The following is a 14877-nucleotide window of genomic DNA, read 5'->3' as shown; positions in this document are numbered from 1 at the left end:
TCTTGTCACTAAAATCCCCCAACCCTGGAACCATTCTGGTTCTCCGCACCCGTCAAGAACCCTCACATACTTCCTAAAGTGTGGTGACCAGAACTGGACACAATATTATAGTTGTGGTCTAACCAGAGCTTTACAAAGGTTCAGTATAACTTCCTGTTGTACAAAATGCCTCTGTTCATGAAGCCCAAGATCCCATATGCTTTGCTAATCTCTCTCTTTACAGAATGAACCCGCAGGTCCCTCTGTCCCTGAACACTCCTTCAGACCAACCCATTCCAGAACCTTCCAATCGCTCCATTGGCCTTGCCCCTCTCCCTATCTCTGTAATCTCCTCCTGTCACACTATGCTCTGAGATCTCTGCGCTGCTCCAATTCTGGCCTCTTGCACATCCCTGGTTTCAATTGCTCCACCAGTGGTGGCTGTGCCTTCAGCTGCCCGGGCGCAAAGTCAATATGGAGGGAGTTTCAACCTCTCTGTTGATTCTACCTCTTCCTCTCCTCCTTCAAGATGCTCCTTAAAACCTCCCTCTTTGACCAGCATTTCATCACCTGTCCTAACATATCTTTTTGTCTTCATCCTCATGGATGCCCAGTTTCGAGTTGCTACATCTGTTCTAAATCTATCCCATTTAGTGTTGTAGTATGCCTTTAAGGGATAGCAGCATGCCACTGTAATATAAGAGTGTTCAGCAGAGCAAGGGTTAATGTGTGAATGGAGAACAGTACCACCCAGGGCGTGATGTAGAGAGTCACATGATGGCAGACTGTGTGTAGTGGAGTCTGGAAGAGCATGGAGATAGCACCTATGCAAGGCATTACCTCCGATATGTACATAGTTATGGGTTAACAATAAACGTTCAAACACACAAGTCTACAAACCTCTCCATGAAACACCAAACCACCTTACAACATGGTGGCAGCGGTGGGATGAGGACACTGAAATCCCAGAGAAGCTGGCGAAGGAACCCAGATTCTCAAAGCATGAAAAAAATTAAGAAACTGAAGCCTGACCTGAGAGAAATGTGCCTAAATTGAAGAAACAGTTGGAGATCTCCTAGATACAAAGCTCCATTGCAGACATGGAGGTTGAAGGACTCCACCAAGGCATGCGCCAGAGCTGATCAAACGCGGAGTCAAGGGACCCATCTGGATCACAAAAAGGTTCAGCAAATTTTTTTTTAAAAAAGGCTGAAAAAGCAGCAGAATAATCCACTGTGCAGATGAAAAGAAGAAGCTGAGTGAGCTGCAGTCAAGGACCCAGCCAAATCACAAGAAGGGTGAGCAAAATACAGTAAAAAAAAAGCTGAAATTACCCTTTAAAATAGGCAGCAATCAGGACCAGTACATTCAGGGCACAGCTGCAGGAAAGCTGCAGCTATAGTTCTACAGCCAACGCAGTAACACGTGGTGGCTAAGCTCGACTGAAGGAAGGAAAAAGCTTTTTAAAATGGTAGGCAGAGTTTAAAGATCGGCTTCTATTTGAGTCCCCAGGCTTGAAGGAGCACATAGCTGGCCCAAACAATGTGTTTCAAATGTCTCCAGCGGAAAGAAAGAATAGTTAACTAGAACGGCCCCAACAGCACAACAGGAGCCCGCCGAAACTGAAAAAAAGTACAGCAAGAACAGAGAGAGAGAAAAATGGCAACTGTGGCGTCATTTTGAAGCAAAAAAAAATAAGGAGGTACTCACCTGTTATAAAAAAAGGCCATCGGTTGAAAATTAAAACTACCAGACCAATTTTGACTAAGGCAAGGACTAAACCAAACCCAAGATTGGGAGTGTTGGAAAAGAAAAATTTTAGATTACAGGAGTACATCAGGCTTAAGGAAGAAATCAGAAGAAGTGCAAGTTTATAAGTTTTTATATTTGTTTGGTGCATATACGGATGACGTAATACTAAAACAAGATACAGATGAATCCTCAACCACATTTGATGAGTTATGAAAAGCCTTTGAAAAATATTTTAAACTGCAAGTTGTGGAGAATGCAGACCTCAAAAGAAGGTCTAGAACACCCCCTGTAAAGCACCGAAGAGTTGAGGAGACCCCAGGCCGAGTGAGACAATATCTGAACAAACCACATGAGGGCGTCAGAAAGGCACAGAGCTTTCCAGAAGTCCCAGGAATCCATCTTTTTGGGAAACCCGAGACAGAAGTCCCAAATGATTTCCTTTTCAAAGACACAGACATATTTCCACAACTGTACCAGCAGATGGTAGTGAACAACAAGGGAAAAGCCCTGCGGCAAGTGGAGCAAGAAAAAGCAGAAATAAAAACATAAAATGTTTACATCAAAGCTGAACTGGTAGATTTGAAGCACAAGATTCAAGCTGAGTATATGCCTTTGAAAGCACACGATACACTGAAGTCTTCAATAAACCAAACTGTTCGAGAGCTGAACAAATAAATTTCAGAGACTACACAAAGGTTGCAGGAGGAAATAGTGACCCTCATTTCCACGAATGGCAAATCGAAATGGGAGTTGGGAAAACTCAACCAGCCGTACAGCCAGGCACTCAGGCAGAAACGACACCCACAGAAGTTGCAGCCCTGAAAGGCTCCTTGAAGAATCAATACATAGCCATGAGGAGCTAAAAGAGATATTGAATACTACATCAACAAAGGCAGTGTTAGAGCTATCAGTAGCGACAAAGTAATACACTGAAGTATAGTGTGAGGTCAAAAAGAAAATAAACAGTTGAAAAACAGCTGCTTGTCCTTCAAGATCAAATGCAAAAGAAGTACATAACCCTTCAGCAGAATGAAGAAATGAAGACTGTCTTAAACAGCAGAATGGACAAAGAGCTGAAGAAACTCAAAGAGACGCCGTTGAATTACAAGAAAACTCCAGACGAAGCAGTTGAGCTTTGCAAAGAAGAGGAAAACCTGTTGAAGGACCTTCACATGAACAAGGATCCCCTCAGGTCAAAGCTTGTTCCTCTGGAAAATTATGAAGAGAAGCAAAATAAATTTAATGTCACTCTGAAGGAGCTAAGGAGCCTGTAGGCAGAGAAGGCTCGGCAGTGTTCAATATTCCAGGACGATGCCCAGAGCCCCAAAAAATTGGCAGCATGGGTTGCGATCTGAAATTGTTGAACTTAATATTGATTCCGGAAGGCTGTGAAATGTCTAATTGACTGATGAGGTTCTGTCAGTTTATGTTGAGCTTCATTTGAGTTCTGTACTACACATAATGACGTTCGCTGACTGTTTTATGTTGTTTTGAGAAAACAGAAAAGACAAGAGGTACATCTGAGCTCAGTCACTATCTGCATGAAGAAGATAAACAATGGTTGGCATGGTGCTTTGTATTGGAAGATCCACTCAGAATGCCAGATGCTGACTGCCTGCTCCCTCCGCCCTCCACACCAAACCCCTCCGTATTGCCCCTTTTTTAGTTTGGCTTTCCAGTATTTTCATTTATTCATTCATGGGATGTGGGTGTCACTGGCTAGGCCAGAATTTGTTGCCCATCCCTAATTGCCCTTGAGAATGTTGTGGGGTACTTCCTTACTGAACCGCTGCAGTCCATGCATTATAGCAACGCCCACAGCGCCCTTACAAAGGGAGTTCCAGCATTTTGACCCAGTGACGGTGAAGGAACGGCGATATAGTTCCAAGTCAAGGAGCTGTGTGGTTTGGAGGGGAACTTGCATGTGGCGGTGTTCCCATCCATCTGCTGGGCTTGTCCTTCTCTGTGGTAGAGGTCGCAGGTTTGGAAGGCGCTGCCGAAGGAGCCTTGGTGAGTTGTTGCAGGGTATCTTGTAAATGGTACACACACTGCTGCTACTGTGTGTCTGGGGTGGAGGGAGTGGATGTTGAAGGCGGTGGATGGGTATCAATCAAGTGGGCTGCTCTGTCCGGGCTGGTGTCGAGCTTCATGAGTGTTGTGGGAGCTGCACTCATCCAGGTAAGTGGAGAGTATTCCATCACACTCCTGACTTGTGCCTTGCAGATGGTGGACAGGCTTTGGGATGTCAGGAGGTGGGTTACTCTCACAGCTTTGCACAGTATCTCCCTGTACTTCTTTTGATGCTGAGCTGCCTCAGATGGAAGGAGAGACAAAGAAAGAGAGTGAAAGAACCAAAGAGAGGGAATAAGATCAATGAGGCTGGAGACACAGAGACGCAATGTTCAGAGCCTTCAATATGAAGCATAAACGGCATCACATTCTCACCAAGGACATTGAAGACATTGCTAATTCAATGAGACTTTTCTGTGTCCACTATTCCTTCGAGAAATTATCTGCTGATGATAACTTAAACTGCCTCAGGTGGGAACTTCTGAGTTAGTGCAAAAATTATATTTCACAAAGATTAACGGTTCTTAAAATACTAAAATTCAACTTCCTCCTCTCTTCCACTCACTGTAAAATGAACTGATTCCTAATGAATGGTATTCACACCAGCGCTCAGCAGAGTCATTGCATCATAGAGTCAATACAGAGGGAGGCCATTCAGCCCATCGAGTCCATGCCGGCTCCCGGTGGAGCAATCAAGTCACTCCCTTTCCCCTGCTCTATCCCCATATTCCTGCAAGTTTATTTCCCTCAAGTGCCCATCCAATTTCCTTTTGAAAGCATTGATTGTCTCCCCTTTCACCATCCTCATGGGCCACGCTTCACAGGTCATTATCACTCGCTGTGTAAAAATATTCTTCCTCATATACCCCCTGCATCTCTTTCCCAGAAGTGTAAATCTGTGTCTCCTAGGGCAGAAGTGTTATGGTTCCCCAATTGGTGGGTTGGCAGGGGTGGGGAGGGGTTGCCCATAAAATTAACATGGTGGTCTTCCTGCCACCATGCTGCCTGCCCCCCCGACCGGTCTATAATTTTATGTGGGGCGGGCAAGACCTAGGACAGCCCACCCACCCTCGCCCTAATTGGGGCCTTTAAGGAATCAATTATTGGCCACTTAAGGGCTGCTCCCTGCCTGGCCGCATTTTTTTTGGCCAATGGGACGTTGGACGGAGAAGCCTGGCAGGTCACCCTGTCAGGCCTCAGGCAGGGAGGGGTGAGGGTGGGGAGGGGGCACCTCCATCACTGGCCCCCTTTACAGATCGGGCACCCTCCTGCAAGGCCTGGTCCCCGCCCCCACCCCCCATCCCTGGGGTTTTCCATCCCCCACCCGGCTTCCCCGTCAAGACCCTCACATCCTCCCCTTTTGCCCGCGGCCTCACCCTGGCAGTGGGACACTGCACCTACCTGTTCCTGTGGGCCCTGCCATTTGGAATACGGGTACTGCTTGTAGTTGGAGCAGTGGCCGACTCTCCCGGTGACGCTCCTGGGACTACAGAGCTACCGGCCAATCAGGCAGCTCTCCGAGGTGGGACCTCCTCCCGAGTGAGGGGCGGAAATCCCACCTTCAGCCAATTAACACTCCCCGCCAACTTTGGGTGGCACGTCAAGAAACCCCATCACCCCTAAGATTCTGCTCCTAGCCCTGGTACCAGCGGCTAATGGAAACAGGTGGTGCCTGAAGTATTTGCCGATGTTGCCCATTTACTGGTACTTACCACACACTTACTGTATATAAACTCATTTAAAAAACTCTTTTCTTTTAGGTACCTGGTCCTCTCAGAGGTTAGAATAGCCTGAATGTGTGTCAAAATTGGCAAAGGGTCCCAGATTTTGCGCTGCAATTTACAGGAGTTTCCCGGATTATGTGTTAATATTTGCAGAGGGTCTGCAGAGTGTCAGGATTTTCAGGAGCTCTCGAAGATGAGACATTATTCGCAGGGCATCCGTGAGAGGCTGAGAATATTTGACAATGTGTCAGTTTTTACAGGGTTCTGGGGTATTTGTCAATGTATGCACACACGAACATACGAATTAGGCCACTCAGCCCCTCGAGCCTGCTCCGCCATTCAATAAGATCATGGCTGATCTGAACGTAACCTCAGCCCCACATTCCTGCCTACCCCCAATAACCTTTCACCCCCTTGTTAATCAAGAATCTATCTAGCTCCGTCTTAAGAATATTCAAAGACTCTGCTTCCACCGCCTTTTGAGGAAGAGAGTTCCAAAGACTCACAACCCTCTGAGAGAAAAAAATTCTCCTCATCTCTGCCTTATATGAGTGACCCCTTATTTTAAAACAATGAGCCCTAGCTCTAGAGTCTCCCACAAGAGGAAACGCCCTCTCCACATCCACACTGTCAAGACCCCTCAGGATCTTAAAGGTTTCAATTAAGTCGCCTCTTACTCTTCTAAATTCCAGTGGATACAAGCCCGACATGTCCAACCTTTCCTCATAAGACAACCCACCTATTCCTGGTATTAGTCCAGTAAGCCTTCTCTGAACTGCTTCTAATGCATTTACATCTTTCTTTAAATAAGGATCACAGGGAGTATGATAGCGAATATGTTGATATTTCCAGGAGTCCTCTAGTTTGAGAACCAACCCTTTGATTTGTTCATTCCAGATACTTAAAAATGCAGAACTCCTTACATCTCCCAGTCCTCCCTTCCTCCTTACAGTTTAAAGCTTTTAATCCAAGTTTACGATGATTTAATCTATTCTTCAATCTGCACTGCTACTGTTAAACCTGAAGCTAATGTTTCTCAATATGATTACACAGCTTTTATAATGGATTTGATAGCGGGTATAAATCTTCCCTATTTCAAGTACCTTTTACCCTTTGTGCATATCAACAGCAATACAGTATCTTTAAAGTGTTAAAATGTCCCTAGATGCTTCGTAGGAGGAATTATCAGGCAGAATTTACCGCAGAGCCTCACAAAGAGGTATTAGGTCAAATGGCTATAAGCTTGGTCAAAGTGATAGGTTTTAAGGAGCATCTTAAAGGAGGAGTGAGAGGTGGAGAGGTTTGGGATTCAGAAGGGGCCCTGCACTCATTCAGGAAGACTGGTGAAATCACTGAGGAGACTATCTCGTTAAAAGCAGAGATTTTGGGGGGAGGTGTAGGAGGATCCCTATATAATAATATAGGGATAAAAACTCAGGGCGTGGGAGATGTACAGTAAAGGGTTAATTCTAACATGAACTCTACTGAGCATGTGCTTAAGGAACTGAGTCATAGTGATGTCACTCACTGAGAGAAGATAAGTTGTTCCCCAGGGCTCGGTATTGGGATCCTTGCACTTCCTGATATATATAAATGATCCAGATCTTGGTGTGCAGGGGACAATTTCAAAGTTTGCAGACGACACAAAACTTGGGAGAATTGTAAACTGTGAGGAGGACAGTGTAGAACTTCAAAAGGACATTGACACATTGGTGGAGTGGGCAGATAGGTGGCAGATGAAGTTCAATGTGGAGAAGCGTGAGGTGATGCACTTTGGTACAAAGAACATGCCTGGAGAGACAGTATAAAATAAAGGATACTATTCTAAAGGGTCTGCAGGAGCAGAGAGACCTGGGTGTATATGTACATAAGTCATTAATGGTGGCAGGACAGGTAGAGAGAGTTGTTTCTAAAGCATACAGTATTCTAGGCGTCATTAATAGGGCCATAGAGTACAAGAGCAGGGAGGTTATGATAAACTTATATAAGACCTCAGCAGGAGTATTGTGTACAGTCCTGGGCGCCACACTATAGGAAGGATGTGAACACATTGGAGAGAATGCGGAAGAGATTTAGGAGAATGGTTCCAGGGATGAGACACTTCAGTTATGAGGAAATATTGAAGACGTTGGGACTGTTTTCCTTGGAGAGGAGAAGGTTTAGAGGTGACTTGATAGAAGTTTTCAAAGTAATGAGGACAGAGTAGATAGGGAGAAACTGCTCCCCATTGTAAACGGATCGAGAACCAGAGGGCACAGTTTTAAATTATTTTGCAAAAGGAGCAAATGCGAGGTGAGAAAAAACTTTTTCACACAGCGAGTGGTTAGGGTTTGGAATGCACTGCCTGGAAGTGTGGTGGAGACAGGTTCAACTGAGACATTCAAGAGGGCATTGGATGATTATTTAAATAGAAATAATGTGCAGGGTTACAGGGAAAAGGCAGGAGATTGGCACTAAGTTAAAATGCTCAGAGAGCTGGTACAGACATGATGGGCTGAATGGCCTCCTTCTACACCATAACAATCCTGTGATTCTGAGAAGCACCTTAGAGAGGAGCTGTAGATATGTCCTGATGCTATAACTTTGTAAGTGGTTAGTGATGTAGATAAAGGTATTTTGAATCTTTGTCTCCAGCAATGGTTCTAGAAGATCCCTTCTAGAGTAAGAAACCAAGCAATCCTGAGACAAGCCCACAATAAGAGACCACCAACGCACACCCTCCACCCAGTTCTGCTTCTGTTTTACATCAACCTGAGAGGGCAGACGAGCTTCACTTTCAAATCTCATCCCAAAAGACAGCACCTCCGACAGTGCAGCACACCCTCAGCACTGGCGCTGGGTCACGTGTTCAGGTTTCTGCAGGGGCCTGGAACCCACAACCTTGAGGCATAGCCGACACAAGTCGAACTGGATAAATAATAACGGTGCAAGATTTTAATGTTTGCAGCTGAAAAGTAACCTTAAAAAGAGAAATGAAGCAGTTAGGAATACAAGGTACATGTGGCCTTCACAAATACCTACAACCAAGTAACGATGGGTTAGGAATCAATGGCACAAACCTTTATCCCTGCGCTGTAATATTATCAGTGCATTGATCCTGTGTTCTATATTTAGGAGCCAGGATTCATTCTGTATTCCACTGCCAAATTCATTCTGAATCAATATAAGAAAACTCTTGGATAAAGAAACCATCAGCAACTTTCAACTCATTCCTCAGTGAGTCCGAATAGCTTGGACAATGTGACTCTGCCTTTAATTAAACTGTATTTGACCTGCATGACCTAATGTGCTTAGACGATGGGCTTAAAGTGGGGGTAATGGGGGAGGCTCAGGAAGGAATTCTCCAGATTTCCTTCACCTCATTGCCTTGGCTTTATGTTTTACCCCCCACCCGGTTTTAAGGATGGAAGGACAGTATTGCCTCTGGTGAGGAGGGAGTCCAGAGGGCGTAACTTTAAAATCTGAGCTGGGCCATTCGGGAAGCATTTCCTCACACAAAGGGCAGCAGAAACCCTGGAACTCCCTCCCTCCAATGAGCTGTTCGGGCTGGGGTCAATTGAAAATATCAAAACTGAGACGGATAGGTTTCTGCTGAGTAAGGGCATTAATGGTTAGGGGGCTAAGACAGATAGGGGGAGTTATGATCCACATCAGCCCATCACAGAACAGGCCTGAGAGGTTGAATGGCCTCCTCCTGTTCTTGCACTCCTATGATTGGGGAGGGGGAGGTATTGGGTTCCATGTATTGTGATACACAGAGCATCACAATTGTGTGGGACAACAACAACTTGCATTTATATAGCACATTTAATGTAGTAAAATGCCCCAAGGTGTTTCACAGGAGCATTATCAAACAAAATGTGACAGCAAGATACATAGGGAGATATTTGGACAGATGACCAAAAGCTTGGTCAGGGTGTAGGTTTTAGGGATCATCTTAAAGGAGGAGAGAGAGAGAGAGGTGGAGAGGTTTAGGGAGGGAATTCCAGAGCCTGGGGCCCAGACAACTGAAGATATGGCCACCCAGTGGGGAATTGATTAAAATTGGGGATACTCAGGAGACCAGAATTAGAGGAGCTCAGAGGGTTGTGGGGCTGGAGGAGATAACAGAGATAGGGAAGGGGCTAGGTCAAGGAGGGGTTTGAAACCAAGTTGGAGAATTTAAAAATTGATAGGCTGAATGGAACACCAGATCTACTGGAGATCATTATTTTTCACACGCCTGGACACTCTGTTAACAGATATCCTTGCTTCAAAGGACAGTTGTTAATTATTTGTCAGGACCAAACAATATCTTGCCTAATATTTCTCCTGGAAGGTACAGCCTCACAGACTGATGGGAGATGTGACTGTGCCAGTGTCTCTTTTTATTAATTCATTTATGGGATGTGGGCATCACTGGCTAGGCCAGCATTTATTGCCCTTCCCTAATTACCCTTGAGAAGGTGGTGGTGAGCTGCCTTCTTGAACAACTGCAGTCCCTGTGATGTAGGTACACCCACAGTGATTTTAAGAAGAGTGTTTGACCTAGCAACAGTGAAGGAACGGTGATATATTTCCAAGTCAGGACGGTGAGTGGTTTGGAGGGGAACTTCTAGGTGGTGGTTTTCCCATCTATCTGCTGCCCTTGTCCTTTTAGATGGTAGTGGTCGTGGGTTTGGAAGGTGCTGCCTAAGGAGCCTTGGTTTGTTTCTGCATTGCATCTTGTAAATGGTACACACTGCTGCTACTGTGCGTTGGTGGTGGAGGGAGTGAATGTTTGTGGAAGGGGCTGCTTTGTCCTGGGCGGTGTCAAGCTTCTTGAGTGTTGTGGGAGCTGCCCTCATCCAGGCAAGTGGGGAGTATCCATCACACTCTTGACTTGTGCCTTGTAGATGATGGGCAGGCTTTGGGGAGTCAGGAGGTGAGTTACTCACTGCAGGATTCCTAGCCTCTGACCTGCTCATGTAGCCATAGCACGTATATGACTAGTCCAGTTCAGTTTCTGGACAATGGTAACCCTCAGGATGTTGACTGAACAGGTTCTTGATCTCGAACATTCTGCTCCAGGAATATAATTGTTCCTGAGATGTGAGCAATGTTGGTAAGGCTGGCATTTAATGCCCACCCCTAATTGGCTTGAGATGATTGTGGCTGTTGTAGGGTGTTGGATACAGTTTAATGGGTCTGAAGAAGTCTTCATAATCATACGTAGGTTAACTGTAAGTCTTTATTGACTCTTAGAACTATTTACAGATAAACAGTAAAGGGTACAAGCTAGAAGCTGTCTCCATGCTAGCTGGTACACACTGCTCTGTCCAACACTCGGCTGAGCCTGGGTGTGGATCATGTGCCTCTTACGTCACTATTTGGGCGGTACTGTACTCAGATCCACATTAACCCTGTATGTGCCAGACCCTTAGACCCCAGTGGATGGTGACCCTTATTTAAAATAGCAAATGCTGACCGACTGAATAGCTCTCCAGCTACTTCAGAGGGCATTAAGTTTCTCACAGGCTGTATAGCCTGGAACCGAGTGTAGGTCAGCAGGTAGGATTGGCAGGTGTACCCATCTCTAACAGATGGGTTTTGTTGATCATACAGTAGCTTCATGGCCATTATTTCTGGTGTAAACCTAAAAGTGTCAGATTGATTGAGTTCAGGCATTCCCTGAGAAGAGTCACAAAAGCTTCAGGGCTAATAGTCCTATTAAATAACTATATTTAATCATGTTTTTTACTTGCCTTATCGAATCTGCTACAACCTTGTCTCCTTAAAAATTCCATTTGCTCCTTGCCCCTGTGCTCTCATCGGCTTGATTTAAAATTTCTCATCTTGGTGTTCAAATCCCTCCATTGTCACTCCGTGGCCTTGACCCCGCCTGTCTCTGTAAACTCCTCCAGCCCTACAGCCATCTGAGATCTCTGTGTTCTTCCAATTCTGACTTCTTGCACCTCCCTGATTTCCATTGCTCCACCATTGGCAGCTGTGCCTCCAGCTGCCTGGGCCCCAAGCTTTGGAATTCCCTCCATAAACCGCCTCGCTTCTCTACGTCTCTCTCCTCATTTAAGATGCTCTTTAAGACTTATTTCTTTGACCGAGCTTTTGGTCAGCGGTCCTAATATCTCCTCAAGTGGCTTGGTGTCAAAGCTGGTCTCTCGCACTCTGGGAAGTCTTCACTCCGTTAAAGGTGCTATATAAATGTAACTTGTTTAAAAAGAAGTGGATAAATATTTGAAAATTGAAAAATAGAAAGGCAGTGGGAAAAAGGTGAAACTTTGGGAATAAGTTGAAAGTTCTTTCAGAATTTCAGCACACGTGTGCAGGGAAACATCTTACTGTGCTGTAGAGTACTTTTCCACGTGTACATAGTTTTTTGTCATCAGTGGACTCAATGGCCTTTTCTCAAGCCATACATATAAATCTGAATCTAAACAAATGTTCCAGAGATAAGTAACCCCTCCTGTAAGGAATGGACAGCACAGAAACAGGCCATTCAGCCCAACTGGTCCATGCTGGTATTTATGCTCCTCATTAACATCCTCCCGCCCCTCTTCATTTAATTCCCATCAACAATATCCTCCTATTCCTTTCTCCCTCATGTGTTTATCTAACTTCCCCTTAGCATCTAGGAACATAAGAAATAGGAGCATAAATAGACCAAAGGCCCCTCGAGCCTGCTCCACCATTTCATAGCACCGTGGCTGATCTTATGACTCAACTCCACTTTCCTGCACTATCCCCATATCCCTGGGATCCCTTAGTATCCAAAAATCTATCATTCTCAGTATTGAACATACTCGATGACTGAACATCCTTGGCCCACTCCAATTGAGAATCCCAAAATTTCACAGCTCTCTGAATGAAGAAATTTCTCACCTCAGTCTTAAATGATTGCCCCCTTATCTTGAGATTATATGAACATTTGTTCTAGGCTTCCCAGCCACGAAAAAAATAGACTCCCAACATCTGCCCTGTCAAGCTCTCTAAGAATTTTCTATGGGCAGCATTTTTCGAATGGCGGAGTTTCCCATCCCGCCACCCGAAGACTCGATGGGGAATGCACCCCCAATGATACCAGCTGCCCCACAGCCATTTAACATTCCAAGGAGTGTTAATTGGCTGGAAATGGGACTTCCACTCCTCACGTGGGCAGAGGTCCCACCTCAGGCTGGTTGGCAGCTCTGTAGCCCAACAGCGCCAGCAGCAACAGCAGTGGCCAAGACTGGGACTGCAAGCTGTCCCCAGGTTCTATTTCCTGGAGTTCAGGACCATGTGAGTGCTGGGGGGGCTTCATTACAGGAAGGGGAGATGAGGCCAGGAGAGAGGGGTTGGGGGTCTTGATGGAGTGGCCCGGAGGGGGTGGGGCCGGGGGGGGGTTAGGAGGGGAGTGGGTGTGGGTGGTGTGGTGAGGGAGCACCCGAGGGGAGGGGGGGAAGAACTTGGGGGTTGCCTGATGAGGGAGGTATTTCCCCCTTCCTACCCAAGGGTCACGCAGGGTGGCCTGCTGGGCTCTCCCCTGCCCCTGAATTCCTCCTGTCAGTCTCAAAATTGAGGCTTGGGTGGGAAGGGGCCCTTGAGTGACAAATAAACCTGCCACAAGGGGTCGGTAAAATTCTGCCCTCTGTTTCACATTCACCCAGGCTGTCAAAGCCAATTCTACTCAATCTCTGCTCCTGGGACAACCCTGTCAACCTAGGAATCAGTCCAGTGAAACATCATTGAACCCCCTCTAAGGCCAATAAATTCTTCAATCTAACCCTGTAGCATTTTATCCTATTTGCCTCAATCCCTCCACATGTCAACAAAATTCTAACTGCTTCTTGTGAAAGTAGAAATGCTGATTCAGTATTTACAGTAAAATTCTACAAGCAAGGCAAAGGCCGTTCATCTTAATGCCAGCTAAAGTGACCACTTTTGATCAAACCGGGGATCGGAGCCAGGGAAATTAAGCAACTTCCAAGGCAGTTCTTCAGCTTCTCATAATTAAAGAGGCTTTTGGCATAGACCTGAGTAATCTCTGTGATTCAGGCTGGTTGCCTTGTGATCATTAACCCTTATTTCCAGAACATGGTGAGATTATCTCCACATTTTCCTCTCCCTTTTGTTCTCGACAGTTTTGCTGTGCAGACAGTGTCGTCTTGACACATAGCAACGCCTTGCATTTTACACAGAATTATGTCAAGTTCAGAAACAGGCCATTCAGCTCACCTCAGTTCTATGCAAGTAGTTATGCTCCACACAAGCCTCCCATTCTACTTACTTCACCTAACCCCATCAGAAGAACCTTCTAGAATCATACACTATAGAATGAGGCCATTTGGCCCATCATATCTGTGTTAGCCCTATGTCCAACTCATTGGTGGAATGGGCAAACACATGGCATTGAAATTTTATCACACAGAACATGTGAAGTGATTCACTTTGATAAGAAGAATAAGCAGAGGTATTATCAAATAAACGGTACATTTCTAAAAGGATTGCAGGGACAAAGAGATCTGGAGTGTAGACACGCAAGTCTTTGACATTGGCAGGGCCGGTTGGAAAGGTTGTGAGAAAGGCATACAGGATCCTTGACTTTATAAGTGGAGGCCTGGAGCATAAAAGCGAGGAAGTTATGGTAAGTTGTTATAAAACAACTGGTGAGGCTTCAGCCAGAATTACTGTGTCCAATTCTGGGCATCACACGTTAGAAAGAATGTCAAGGCCTTAGAAGGACTGAAAAAACATATACAAGGATGATGCCAGAATTGAGAGAGTGTAACTACAAGGAAGGGTTAAACAGGATAGGGTTCTTTACTCGAAGACAGAGAAGGCTGAGGGTTAACCTGAAGGAGAGGTCTTTAAGACTGTGAAAGGGTTTGAAGAGAAGATAGTTCCAATTGTAGGGGAGACAGAATGCAGGAGATATTTATTGTCATGATCCTGGGGATGATGGGCCTCAGTTACACAAAGGGACCGGAGAAGCCAGGATTGTTTTCCTTAGAACAGAGAAGGTTAAGGGGAGAATTGATGGGGGTGTTCAGAATCATGCTTTTGAGAGTAAATAAAGAAGAACTGTTACCAGTGGCAGGAGGATTTATAATCAGAGGACACAGATTTAAGATAATTGGAAAAAGAACCTGAGATAATATGAGAAATAATTAAAATTATGCAGTGAGTTTTTAATGCTTTGGAATGCCCTCTAATCCTTTTCCCCTCATGTTTATCTAGCTTCCTCTTAAATGTATCTATACCATTCACCTCTACTATTCCCTGTCTTAGTGAGTTCCACATTCTCACCACTCTCTGAGCAAAGAAATTTCTCCTGAATTCCTGACCGGATTTATCAGTGACAGTCTTATATTTATATTGTCTTATATTTATGTCCTCC

This window comes from Cetorhinus maximus, chromosome 10, assembly GCF_964194155.1.
Source record: "Cetorhinus maximus chromosome 10, sCetMax3.hap1.1, whole genome shotgun sequence".
Lineage (NCBI taxonomy): Eukaryota > Metazoa > Chordata > Chondrichthyes > Lamniformes > Cetorhinidae > Cetorhinus > Cetorhinus maximus.
Note: the sequence above shows the minus strand (reverse complement) of the source record.